This window comes from Ictalurus furcatus, chromosome 29 (genome assembly GCF_023375685.1).
Source record: "Ictalurus furcatus strain D&B chromosome 29, Billie_1.0, whole genome shotgun sequence".
In the NCBI taxonomy this organism is placed as follows: domain Eukaryota; kingdom Metazoa; phylum Chordata; class Actinopteri; order Siluriformes; family Ictaluridae; genus Ictalurus; species Ictalurus furcatus.
This window is the reverse complement of record NC_071283.1, coordinates 10,020,599-10,032,553: the sequence shown is the minus strand read 5'-3', so window position 1 is coordinate 10,032,553 and position 11,955 is coordinate 10,020,599. Positions and strand designations below refer to the sequence as shown.

The window sequence follows — 11,955 nt, the reverse complement described above, 5'->3', positions numbered from 1 at the left end:
TTGATCACAAATGCATTACAGTAGAGTGAAATTCTTTTCTTCGCATACCCCAGCATGTCAGGAAGTAGGGGTCAGAGTGCAGGGTCAGCCATGATACAGCACCCCTGGAGCAGAGAGGGTTAAGGGCCTTGCTCAAGGGCCCAACAGTGGCAGATTGGCAGTGCTGGGGATTGAACCCCTGACCTTCTGATCAGTAAGAGCCCAGAGCCCTAGCCTCCAAGCCACCACTTCCCCTGTTTATAAAAGGGTTGCACGGTGGATATCACATTTGGTTTCAATCCTGCCTCAGCCCTGTGTGCACAGAATTTGCAAGTTCTTCCCATGCTTTGGGGTTTCCTCCGTATTCTCCGGTTTCCTCCCCCGGTCCAAAGACATGCGTTGTAGGCTGTCTGGCATTTCCAAATTATCTGTAGTGTGTGAATGTGTATGCGATTGTGCCCAGTGATGGGTTGGCACCCCATTCAGGGTATACCCTGCCTTGTGACCCAAATTCCCTCAGATAGGCTCCAGGATCCCTCTTGACCCTGCATAGGATAAAAGGTATGGATAATAGATGGATGGATTTGGTAACATTCACATGAGTATGCCAGCCTAGTAGGTGGCAATAGTATGTCAACTGTCTCAAGAATAACATTAAGAGCATGCAAATTGATTAGTAGAGCTGGTGAAAAGTCCGTGTCTCAAAGGAAGCACATGCTATCCTTCACCCTACAAGGTTGTTAGTTGTCATGTGATAAGGAAGATCTAGCTAGTGGGTGGGAATTGATCAATTGGCCATTGTGGAAGTTTGCAGTTTAATTTAGCCCAGATTAACTCAGAGAGCTAGTTTAAAAGCACTGTTCATCAAATTCTGTTTGGCCTTGTTTACTCCACTTGTTTATTCCACTGGCCCTTTAACTCCATCCACCTCCTTTAAAACTTCATTGGGATAATATGTCATAAATCTAAACATTTACTAAAAAATCGAAATGGGGGATTGGGGAGGGATTTGATGTACAGTAATACAGTACTTACAAATCCAAAACTTAAAAGTTCACCCCAAAAGTGGTGAAACCCTAAATCACCCCCCTCAATATTAAGGGTTATTCTGTGTAGATTCATGACATATTCACAATTAAGTCCAATTTATTCCTAGGTTGTAACGCTAAAAAACGTGGCAAAGTGCAAGGGGTTGAATACTTCTGCAAACCACAATATAGCTTTATTTGCCAGTCAGTGCAGTTGGAATACTTATCTATTTAGCTCAATGCTGTCTAAAGTGCATGTGGTGTTAAGTTGACATGTTGACTGTTCTGTAGCTCTCACACACCATGACTCAGCATATTGCAACAGTTTAGATGTGCGTGTGTGTCTTTATTTTCTTCTTCACAACAGCCTTGACCTTTGCTGGTAATATTCTACCTCTCGCACTCATTTGCTTTGCTCTTTGCAACAGTAGCGGTAAAACAGATGACTTTTATGACTGCATCAGTTGTAACTCCATGCTTCCGTGTCAATGCCCTTTTTAAACCGCAGTTTTCCTCCTCCTGAAATCGCTTTAATTCGTCGAGTTCTGAAAGTGTTCTGGTTCATCTTTTCTACGTTGACGCCAAACAAATCAAATGAATTTAATGAGTTGTTCGCTCTCTCTCAATCATTTCCCAGTCTTCGGCTCTTCCAGAAGCTTTTATATTGCTGCTGTAAAAGATGTCGACTAGCAAGCAGAAAGTGAGCTGATTATTAACTTGTCTTCCTAGGGCCTGATTCATGCTAAAGCGCTTAACTGTCTCAACAGTCAAAGGATGACATAGTATACACACACACACACACACACACACACACACACACAGTTTAGGTAAGGAACCACGTGCTCCCTGTGTCTTCTAGCTTGTGTAATGTACACCAACACACACACACACACACACACACACACACACACACACACACACAAACACAAACACCCACAGGTTAGGTAAGGAATCACGTGCTCCCTGTGTCTTCTAGCTTGTGTAATGTACACCAATACACAAACACACACACACACACACACACACACACACAAACACCCACCCAGTTGTGTCTCTATGGTAATCTCCACAGGTCTAATTTACATGATGTAGCCTATGAGGAAGCGGGAGTAGGGAGAGTTTGCATGAGGGACATGATGAGAAGGAGGGTAATAAGAAGACAGAGACAGTCAGTAAACATACACTGAAACTTGTATTATATTGTGCCGGTGCTGTCATGTGGATACTGTCAGTGAGGATGTGGAGCTGACAGACGCTAGATCTCAGCAGGTCACAGAACAGGTGAGCTATCACACTCTCAGACACACGAGAATGGCTCTGATTTTCTCTTTATGGGAGCAGACGAACGCAGGGAGGTTGATGTTACTTGCCGTCTTGGTTTAATTCACTCTATCAGTTGAACAGTCATATTTATTATATGTTATCGTTATATAGATATAGGTTATTGTACATAGAGCTGGGATAGTTGCTAAATCATCTTTTTTTCCATAAGGTGTAATACATTTTTACATATATTATGCTATTTATGCTGTTAAGTGTGTGATGTAAAGATAATTTCACACAGGATACATAATTAGCACATGAAAAGTTCATGATGAATATCCTAAGCAAACATGTTGTACCCGCTTTGGCGATTTGCACAATGAATTAAAAACATGCTGTTATTTTTGTCTTGAAAAAGCAATTAAAATCAAGTCACAGTCTGTAAATGTGACAAGCTTAGAAAAAAAATTCTTATGTTCATAGTATAAACGGATTTATAATAATAAAAAAAACACTACAAAATTAGTAATTTGAAGTACAAAATGCAGGAAATAACTGTTTATTTCCTGTGAACTGTGTGTTCTGTTCCTCAGACTTTCGAACTAACAAACAAATGTAGCTTTTAGAACTATTGTTTATTATCTTAATGGATCTGTGGGGTAAAATGATTCTTTTACAAAATAAATAAATAAATAAATATGATAGTTGATATTGTCACTCTTATTTCTGACATATTAAAGGAACTAAACACATACGTTTTGACATTCTAAAGGCCTTAAGGCTAGACATGCTTGGAATACTGAACAGCAAAATTTAATGTTACTTCTATACTTGTTTAGGAGTTTTATATTAATTCATTTATACAACAGTGAGTTTTGGTCCACTTTTGATTGGTCGAGCGGCTTTCTATGAGTGCTTATATTTCCTATAACCGCACTGGGATGATTCACTGGGTGCATCACTCCACTCATCTGTGTTCACTATGTAAAGTTTAACTTCCTAGAGTAGAATTAGAAATATCATCAGTGGACATCGTAAATGCTACTTTTAAGGAATATAACCATTGACTTAAAATATGAAAGCTTGTCAGATGGAGATGAAAAGCAAAAAAGGGATGCCAATTTTACCGGATGCATCTTTAACAAATCAGTGTGTGAGAAATGTCACTTCCTTCAATTTTTTATTCGTAAAACTGCTGGATATTGGCACTTGCAATCATGCCGTTAAATCGAATATTGGCATGGCTGTGATTTCATGCCTACAGCCGAATCACAGCCATGCCGATATTCAGTATAACTGCACTCTTATACCACAGCTCTGATGAATGCTTGATTTTTATTGGTCGGAAGTCATTGAAAATTTATATATATACACACACACACACACACACATATATATATATATATATATATTAGACATATTTTACGCATATATTACCCACATACATATACATATATATATAATTAATTCTACAATTCTGATAGAAATGCAAATAAAAACTTTATTCTCTCCATTTCAACAAGTTGTTTCCCAGTAACTGGTCTCATATACAGAAAACACATTACTCTAATCAACATTAACACATGAACTAAATTATGAAGATTAAAGTAAGATTTCTTCACTTATTGAATGTTATTAATTCATATTAACATTGACTGAATTCTAAAAAACCTCCTGTTAGTCTCATATTCACTCACCACTAACAAAAGCATTTCTACTTCATCATTGAACATCAAACTGGTAATATATAGGCCTAATGTAAACTTTTTTTTTTTTGATGATATTAACTCATTAACTTGATATGTTAACTGGAATTGAAACATACTACTCTACAAATATATTTTTCTGTGTATATATATACAATATATATATACCATTTTTTGTCAACTCATCTTCATTTAAATCTTTAAATGGTGTACTGCCACCTTAATTCAGTGCAAAAAAAATTTGACTCCACGCCGAATTTTTAGCAGTGCAGAGCTTACAGAGCTTACAAACTGCAGGTTTGTCGTCATTCCACACAAGAGACATCATCTTTACACACAGCACAAAATCGATGTGTTTTCCCGCCCTCTTTTTATTGACAGGATATAATCGGCCCTGATCATCGGATGTTTTTAAACTATGAGCTGATAGCGGGAAAAATAGCCTTTATCGGCCGATTTTCCGTTGGAAAATTCAGTGTGCTGTTATAAGAACTTCATATTAACACGAGATCCTGTCACTGATTGTGTATTATTCTTTACTTGAAGCAATTCTGCTTCCAGGTGAAAGAGAATCCAATCCAAGTGTACATCTGAGCAGTCGATGGTTAAGATTCTTTTTCAACGACACACAACAGCAACAAAGCACCCTGTTATTTGAATATACAAATATCTCCTAGGATAGAGCCTTAACCGCTGACCTCAAGCTTCCATTTATTTTTAGAATAGTAGGTTATTAACATAAATGGACCATTTTACTGTTGAATTGGTTCTGCTCTTTAGTGTCACACTGATAGAGTTGATTCGCCTCTTGCAAGGACCCTGAGTTCAACCTACTGATGAGATGACACTGAGGTTCCTCAGAAAATGACAGAGAAGCTCGCTAATTAACTGCATGCTGAGGGTTAAAATCTTGAAATGACACATGAGCACAATTTTCAACCAGAATGTTTGTACTCTCAGTGCTTCCTATATGCTTTGCATCTGTGGAACTGTACTCTTGGGAAGTACTTGTACAGATGTCAGATTAGTTAACAGCTAGACGCTTGGATGAGGTTACACCACACTTGTAAAATAGCTTTAGATAAAAGCATATGCCAAATGAAAATGTTCATGTAAATATTAAAAAAAAGAAAAAGTTTTTGTTAAAGGTGCTGGAATCGAATATATAAAGCATGTGTTGGGAAAGTGTGTGACAGGAGATTGTGAGATGTTCCCACACATCAGCACAGGTTTACACTTGAATAGGTGAGCATGTGGGTAAGCAATGGAAATAATAAAATGGGATACATAAACAGGCATTATTGCATTTTGAAATTAAATCATATGTTATACAATTAAATTATTATTATTATGTTATTCAAAGGGAAATTGTGCCTTGGGTATGATGTCTTCCCAAATTATGGTTCCAAACCTAATTTCACAATATTTACTGAGTTATTGTGCTCCAGTTAATTGTAACTTTTTATCTTCTTTTACCAATTGTATTACCTAGGATGGCTTATAGCTAAATTAATTTAGTTTGTTGTCCTCACATAATTGTAGTTTTTCTAGAGTTTAATTAATTCATTTTTTTTGAAAAAGGAACAATTTTTGTTTAGAAATTGGGCAAAGGGCTTTAAGACCTAAAATATAATAACATGTTAATAACATAACCTTAATAACATGTTAGTAACATGCAGCACAAAATTTTAATTATAGTTTAAATATCCAACTATTTAGCCTATTATGTTACGTGTACAATTATATTCCAGCAAATTACTGGAGCTTTAGAGCTTTTGTTTCTGAATTTTTCACTGACATAATTTAAGGTTCAAGTTTACATTATTTGTAGGTCTACATGTTTTTAAGTTGTAGAGATTTCAATTAAATCCATTTAATTCAAGTAACCGGTCAATATGCTAATAACTAGAAGAACTCAATAATAATTAAAGCTGCAAGTACACTTAAAGTGCATTTGAATTTCAAATCTTGGTGTGTGTGTTCAGTTCAGCATATCCCAGGGAATTACAGGAAAAAGAACTGAATTTAGCACAAATTCTTCAAATGATATAAAGGAAAAATATTAAAGTATTACAATCATTGACCACAAGGTGGCACAGTGACAAAACGTGCAGTCCTAGGCATGAAGATACTCATCAAGTTTCGTGATACTGTCACAAATTTCCTCTAGTGCTGAGTGCCAGAACATTAAGCACGCATGAACTGTCCGGAACGTGACAGCATGCGCTTCCAGGATGTCACTGACTGTGTTTACTTTTGACATGTGTGTTCACTTTCAAAGGAAACTCAACGTTGCGCAAGCTTCACGCTGTGGAAGGCACCCTCGCATGTGACGAGATCTGAAACTTGTGTGAAATCACGCCTATTTATAGGCCTGCTGTGGTCAGGTGACGTGGCAATTAAGTGCGTCACGGGATTATAAAATCCTGTGAACCATGCCGTCAGCATTATTATCATTAGCGAGTCATTCGTTTTGTGTGAATGCTAGCAAAAAGGCTTCATTTCCTCTCTTTAAAAAAAAAAAAAAACTCGTTACTTTTCTGACCGTTTAAAAAAGAAAAAAAGAAAAGTATGAGACAGAATTCAGGAAGTGTGTCATGCCTTGCCCTTGGTTTATTATGGGGGGGACACACTTTCTGTGTGAAGTGTCTGGGGGTGGAGCATGCCACAGCACATTGTGAGTGCTTTAGAATCAGGCAGCTCCGCTTGCAGCTCTCTCTCTTCTCGGCCGAAAGGAGTTGGGTTTCCGAGCCTTGCAGATCTGGGCCAGGGAAGAGGAAGTGGCTCATAGCAGGCTGGACAAGCGCTATCTCCCCAGTGAAAATAAATCTCCCTCACACCGCAGAAAACTCCCCGTTTTTCCAGAAGTGCATGATGAAATGTCAGCTGGTGGAAACCATACACTAGCTGTGGCATTATCCCTTATTCGGCCATTGTGGGGAATGTGGGGAAAGTTTAGCTATGCCAAAAAGGGAGGAGGTGCTTGAGAGCTACCACTCTCCATCTATGGCAGGAAATTTAGGGAGGCTGGCTTTGCCATCCAAGCCAGGTAAGGCCATCTCGGCATTGGTTGGCAAAGCCTATGCAGCAATGAGTCTTGCTTGTGGGTGACTGCATACAATGACAGTGTTGCAGGCCTATCAACAGACCCGCTGAGTGAGCTCGACAACAGGGAGGGAACTGGGCCATGCCGGGACACAGATTTTTCCATCTGGGTGACCAAGCCAATGGCCTGTCATATTGGCCTTTCAATGGGTAGCTTGGTTGTGTCAGAGAGGCACCTATGGCTCAACCTCTCTGGGATAAGCTCTCCCTGCCGGATGCCCCTGTTGAACCTTCCGGTATATTCGGCAGAGCGGTTAATGCCATTGTTTGCAGGTTTCGCAAGGCAAAACAGCAAATGGCGGTGTTCAGCCAGTACCTTGCCCATCATGTTGAGTTCGCCTGGGCTCCACTCATGGAGCACTAGTGCGAGGGAGCCTCCCCTAGCAAATGTCATCCCAAGTTTTCAGTCTTCTCTGGTCAGCGAGCTGTCACAGGGCAAGGAAAATCTGATGCTTTCCTTCCAACAGAATGTGGAAGAGTTAACATCACTAAAAGACCACCTAACAGCATGGAAACTACTGTCAAATGTGTCTCCATGGGTTCTGTCCACCAAAGAAAAGGGTTAGAGTCCAGTTCAGAGCCTGACACCCCCCCCAATGGCTCAGAGGTGTGCTCACCACAGTAATCACACAGAGCAGAGACCGATGTTAGCACAGGAAGTAAGATCCCTCTTAGACAAAGGAGCCATAGAACATGTAACCCGTTCCCTGATGGAGGGAGGTTTTTACAGCCATAATTTACTGGTCTGCAAAAAAAGATGTGAGTATGCGGTCAATTTTAAATCTGCGCCATCTGAATCATACTCTTTGGGCATACAGGTTCAAGATGCTGATGTTCAAACTTATCATGCCACAGATTCAGGTTGAGGACTGGTTTGTGACGATCTAAAAGATACATATTTCCACGTAGAAATATTGCCCAGTCAAAGGAAGTTAGCCTCGACTCGACTCAGGGAATCCAGGGATGCCTGGCTTTTAAACTTTGGACATATTGTTCAACAGTTATTACCATTAATGTACTTCCAAATTAAGGATAAACTTGACCCAATGGTGGCGCTACAACCTTGGCTGTACTTTGTCCAAATTTGGTAAGAATGTTCCTTAGACCCTCCACAATCAGTGTGCCACATTTCACAACTTTTTACCAGACAGTTCTATGAGCTGCCATAGACAACCTAGCCAGAAGTTGAAGAAGAAGAAGAAGAAGACGAAGAAGAAGAAGAAGAAGAAGAAGAAGAAGAAGAAGAAGAAGAAGAACGGTAGAATAATAATAGGGTACCTTCGGTGCTTGGCCCCAATATAAATAAAGCTAAATATAACTTTACTATATTGTGGATTGTGAATTCCAAACAGATTTATTTATTTAAATTACGGACTTCCTGACTAGGTTTTAAGTGCCTAACTTTGAGGACAACTGATCTACAATACACGGTGTCATGTTGGATTTTCATTAGCTTGTGTTTGTTAGTAATTATAACTGGTTAACTAAAACATTTGTAGCAAGCTAGGTAAAGAAAGACTGGGAAAATGGCTTGAAAGAAATGCTATAAGGCTTACGACTTTAATACATTCATTGAAACTTGATCTTTATTCACGTTTCATAGAAATTTTAAACAGTGAGGATGATTTTGTCGAGTTATGATGCTGACAAAAACAAAAGCAGAGTAAATTATATATTTTTTATTTTAATAACCTAAATCTAAATTGATACAGTTAATATAGAAAATTATATAGTGTCACATTTCTAGTTATCATAGTTATTATTTGATGGAGTTCATGTTTGAACAATTTCTTTGGAGCATTATGGATGCTAGAAAATAGACACTGTTTCAGTTTCCCATAAATTATTTATTTATTTCTTTAGTTTGGATTTTGCAATGTTATACAGTTCATGCTATCTTAGATCCAAGTCCAATAGATTTTTCAAGATCTAGCAATTTTATTCACCTATCGTACAAATCTAAATGAATAAAATAATTAAATCCTGCTGTTATATTGTGTGTGTGTGTGTGTGTGTGTGTGTGTGTGTGTGTTTGTTAAAGGTGTGATAGTGTGAACTCTGCTCTCACTCACATCATATTGTTTCTGTAATGATTTAATGATTTACTCACTGTGCTTATATAGAGGCCATAAATAGTATATCTTGGTGAGGCATACAGAGATTGTGTATGTCTAGATATGTCTAGACATATGTGTAGTCTTCACTTTCCACAGTAAGTGGTTGTAGTATGGTAAGGAAGAATTAGCTAGAAGGTTGGGGATTTACCAAATGACTAATTTGGAATAAAATGTGGTTTAAAAAAAAAACAATGATCCAGATATAAACTGGCCGGCTAATTTTCTAAACGTGAACCAGCTTGGCTTCTGTAGCAGATCCTCTGTTGTGGTTTCCAATCACATGCATTATTTAGCTGAAGGCAGCTCATAAGACCATAGACTAGCTACAGGGCTATAGACATTTAGTCAGAAAAGGGAGAGTTTTCACAGATGTTCACAGATTTTAATTTTTTTTCCCATAATTTCAGACTTTATTAGATTTTTCACTCAATACCACTGCAAACCTGCACTTTTCAAAGCTGCATCAGACACATATCGTTGCTACAAATATACCTATTGCTGCTACCCTACCAATAGTGTGTCCTGTTATGTGTTGCACCATGGTCCTGGAGAAATGACATTTCGTTCCAATGAATACAAAATATACTGTATGTAGGAATGGCAATAAAACCCCAGTTGATTTGAATTGACTTGATTTTATTTACCCTTGACATGGCTTTTTAAAAAGGTTGAGAGTGCAATATATAAGTAAGATAGTTTTTGTAACCTTTAAAATTTTTCATTGACTGCAGCACTACTTCAGTTCAGATAAATTAAATATTTCTGCGATTTTTTGCTTGGCCGTAAAACTTTTTTAGTCAGTAGAGAGCTTAATTAAAAAAAAAAAAAAAAAACCTCCTGACATGTCTAGAAGGTTTTTTTTTTTTTTTTGTGTATTCACTGTGGGCGTGCATATACATGTAAAGACATTATACAGTACCGTCCAAACCAACTGGCATGGCAAGGCCAATTCATGAGTTTGTGTTATACACAAAAAACATCTGGGTTCAAGATTAAAAGATGGATATGAGATGAGAGTTTAGAATTTTGGCTTTTATTTCCTGCTTTTATTTCATCTAGATGTGTTAAACAACAGAAAACATAGAACCTTTGGTATCATTTTTAGGTGAGCAAAAGTATAGGAACAGATCAGTCTTGAAGTATATTAAAGTAAATAACACTTAATATTTGGTTGCATATCCCAGGCATCACGCCTGTGACTCAATGACATCACCAAACTGTTGGTTTCTTCTTCTGTGATGCTTTTCCAGGCTTTTACCACGGCCTCTTTCAGTTATTGTTTGTTTGTTGTTTGTTCCTTCAGTCTCCTCTTCAGGAGGTGAAATGCTGCTCAACTGGGTTAAGGTTTTTTTTGGTTGACTTGGCCAGTCTAAAACCTTCCACTTTTTCCTTCAACAACTTTCTGTGGAGGTTGTTGGTGATCTGACTGTTGTTTTTGGGTTTTCCTTCTTCACAATGTTTCTGTCATCAGATGCTGTGTTTTCCTTGGCCGACCCATTTGGTGTCTGTTGCTCAGTACCCTAGTGGTTTCTTTCTTTTTCAGAATTGGCTATGCCCAAAGTTTGTGTAATGCCTCTGATTGACTTTCCCTCTTTTCTCAAAATGACTTGTTTTTCTCCAATAGACAGCTCTCTGATCTTCGTGTTGGTTTACCCTTTTTAATAATAAATGCAGTCTTTACAGGTGAAACTGAAGGCTAAAACCAAAAGTAGATGTTTAGAGTTATTTATTATTTAAACAATTAATCTAACAGGACACACCTGGGTAACAAGAAACACCTGTCACATGTTCCCATATTTTTGTTCACCTGCAAATTGGGTGGTCTGATACAAAACGTGCTACGTTCTATGTTGTTCAACTCGTCTACATATAAATACCAGGGAATAAAAGCTGAAATACTAAACTCTCTTCTCATGTTCATCTTTTGATCTCGAACCCAAATGTCTTCAGTTTACAGCAAAAAGGAATGAATTGACCTTGACATTCCAACAGTTTCAGAGGGGACTGTAACTTAGTAATTTAGTAATTAGGAGATAAGTAATTTAGTAATTAGGAGATATTAGTCTTCATTATCAGCTGTGACATTTCGATTGTTTTTACTGTGTGAAGATGTCAGAGTACATCAGTTCTAATCATTTATATTATTATTACTGACATTTAGTTGTCGTTTTTTTCTCTTCAGTCCTGTTTTGGATCATTTTACTGGAAGATAGCATCTAGCTCAGCTGATGGATATTCTGGGCTCTGTTGCATTTTAGCCTCAGACGATATATTTCCAATTTTTCACTATATGGAAATGTCACAGAACATCTGATATACTTCAATTTACACTCTGGCCTTTCCTCACACACATCAATCGCCATATTCCTCCTTTAAATACTTCCTATAATATACTGTATGTGTATGTGTGTGTGTGTGTGTGTGTGTGTGTGTGTGTGTGTGTGTGTGTGTGTGAAAATACTGCTATTTTTTTTTGTTCATGGTCAGATTGAATTGTGGAACTAGAGCTGTGCTCCTGTTTGAGCTGGTGATAGCAGAATATGATTTATAAATAGGAAATTACCCGCTGCATATTTTATGCCTGGTGCCATTGTCAGCCATTTTCCCGTACCATGTTCTGGTTTCAGAGCCCTATGTCCTGCCTGATGCCTGCTGAAATATTTAAGGAAACCGGAGACAATTACCAGGCAGTGTGGAAGAGCAGGACATGAGCGCTGAGTCACACACACACACACACACACACACACACACACACAC

General features: G+C 38.1%; 1 protein-coding gene across 1 annotated transcript in view; it reads left to right on the top strand.

Moving 5' to 3' along the window:
* The first annotated feature begins 1,917 nt into the window (after positions 1-1,917).
* The window catches only part of LOC128604269 (phospholipid-transporting ATPase ABCA1), a 195,115-nt gene continuing 185,077 nt past the window's right edge, over positions 1,918-11,955 (top strand). Inside the window, exon 1 of the mRNA XM_053619270.1 lies at positions 1,918-2,288. The gene's annotated coding sequence lies outside the window, so the exon portion shown is untranslated. The remainder of the gene's footprint in view (positions 2,289-11,955) is intronic.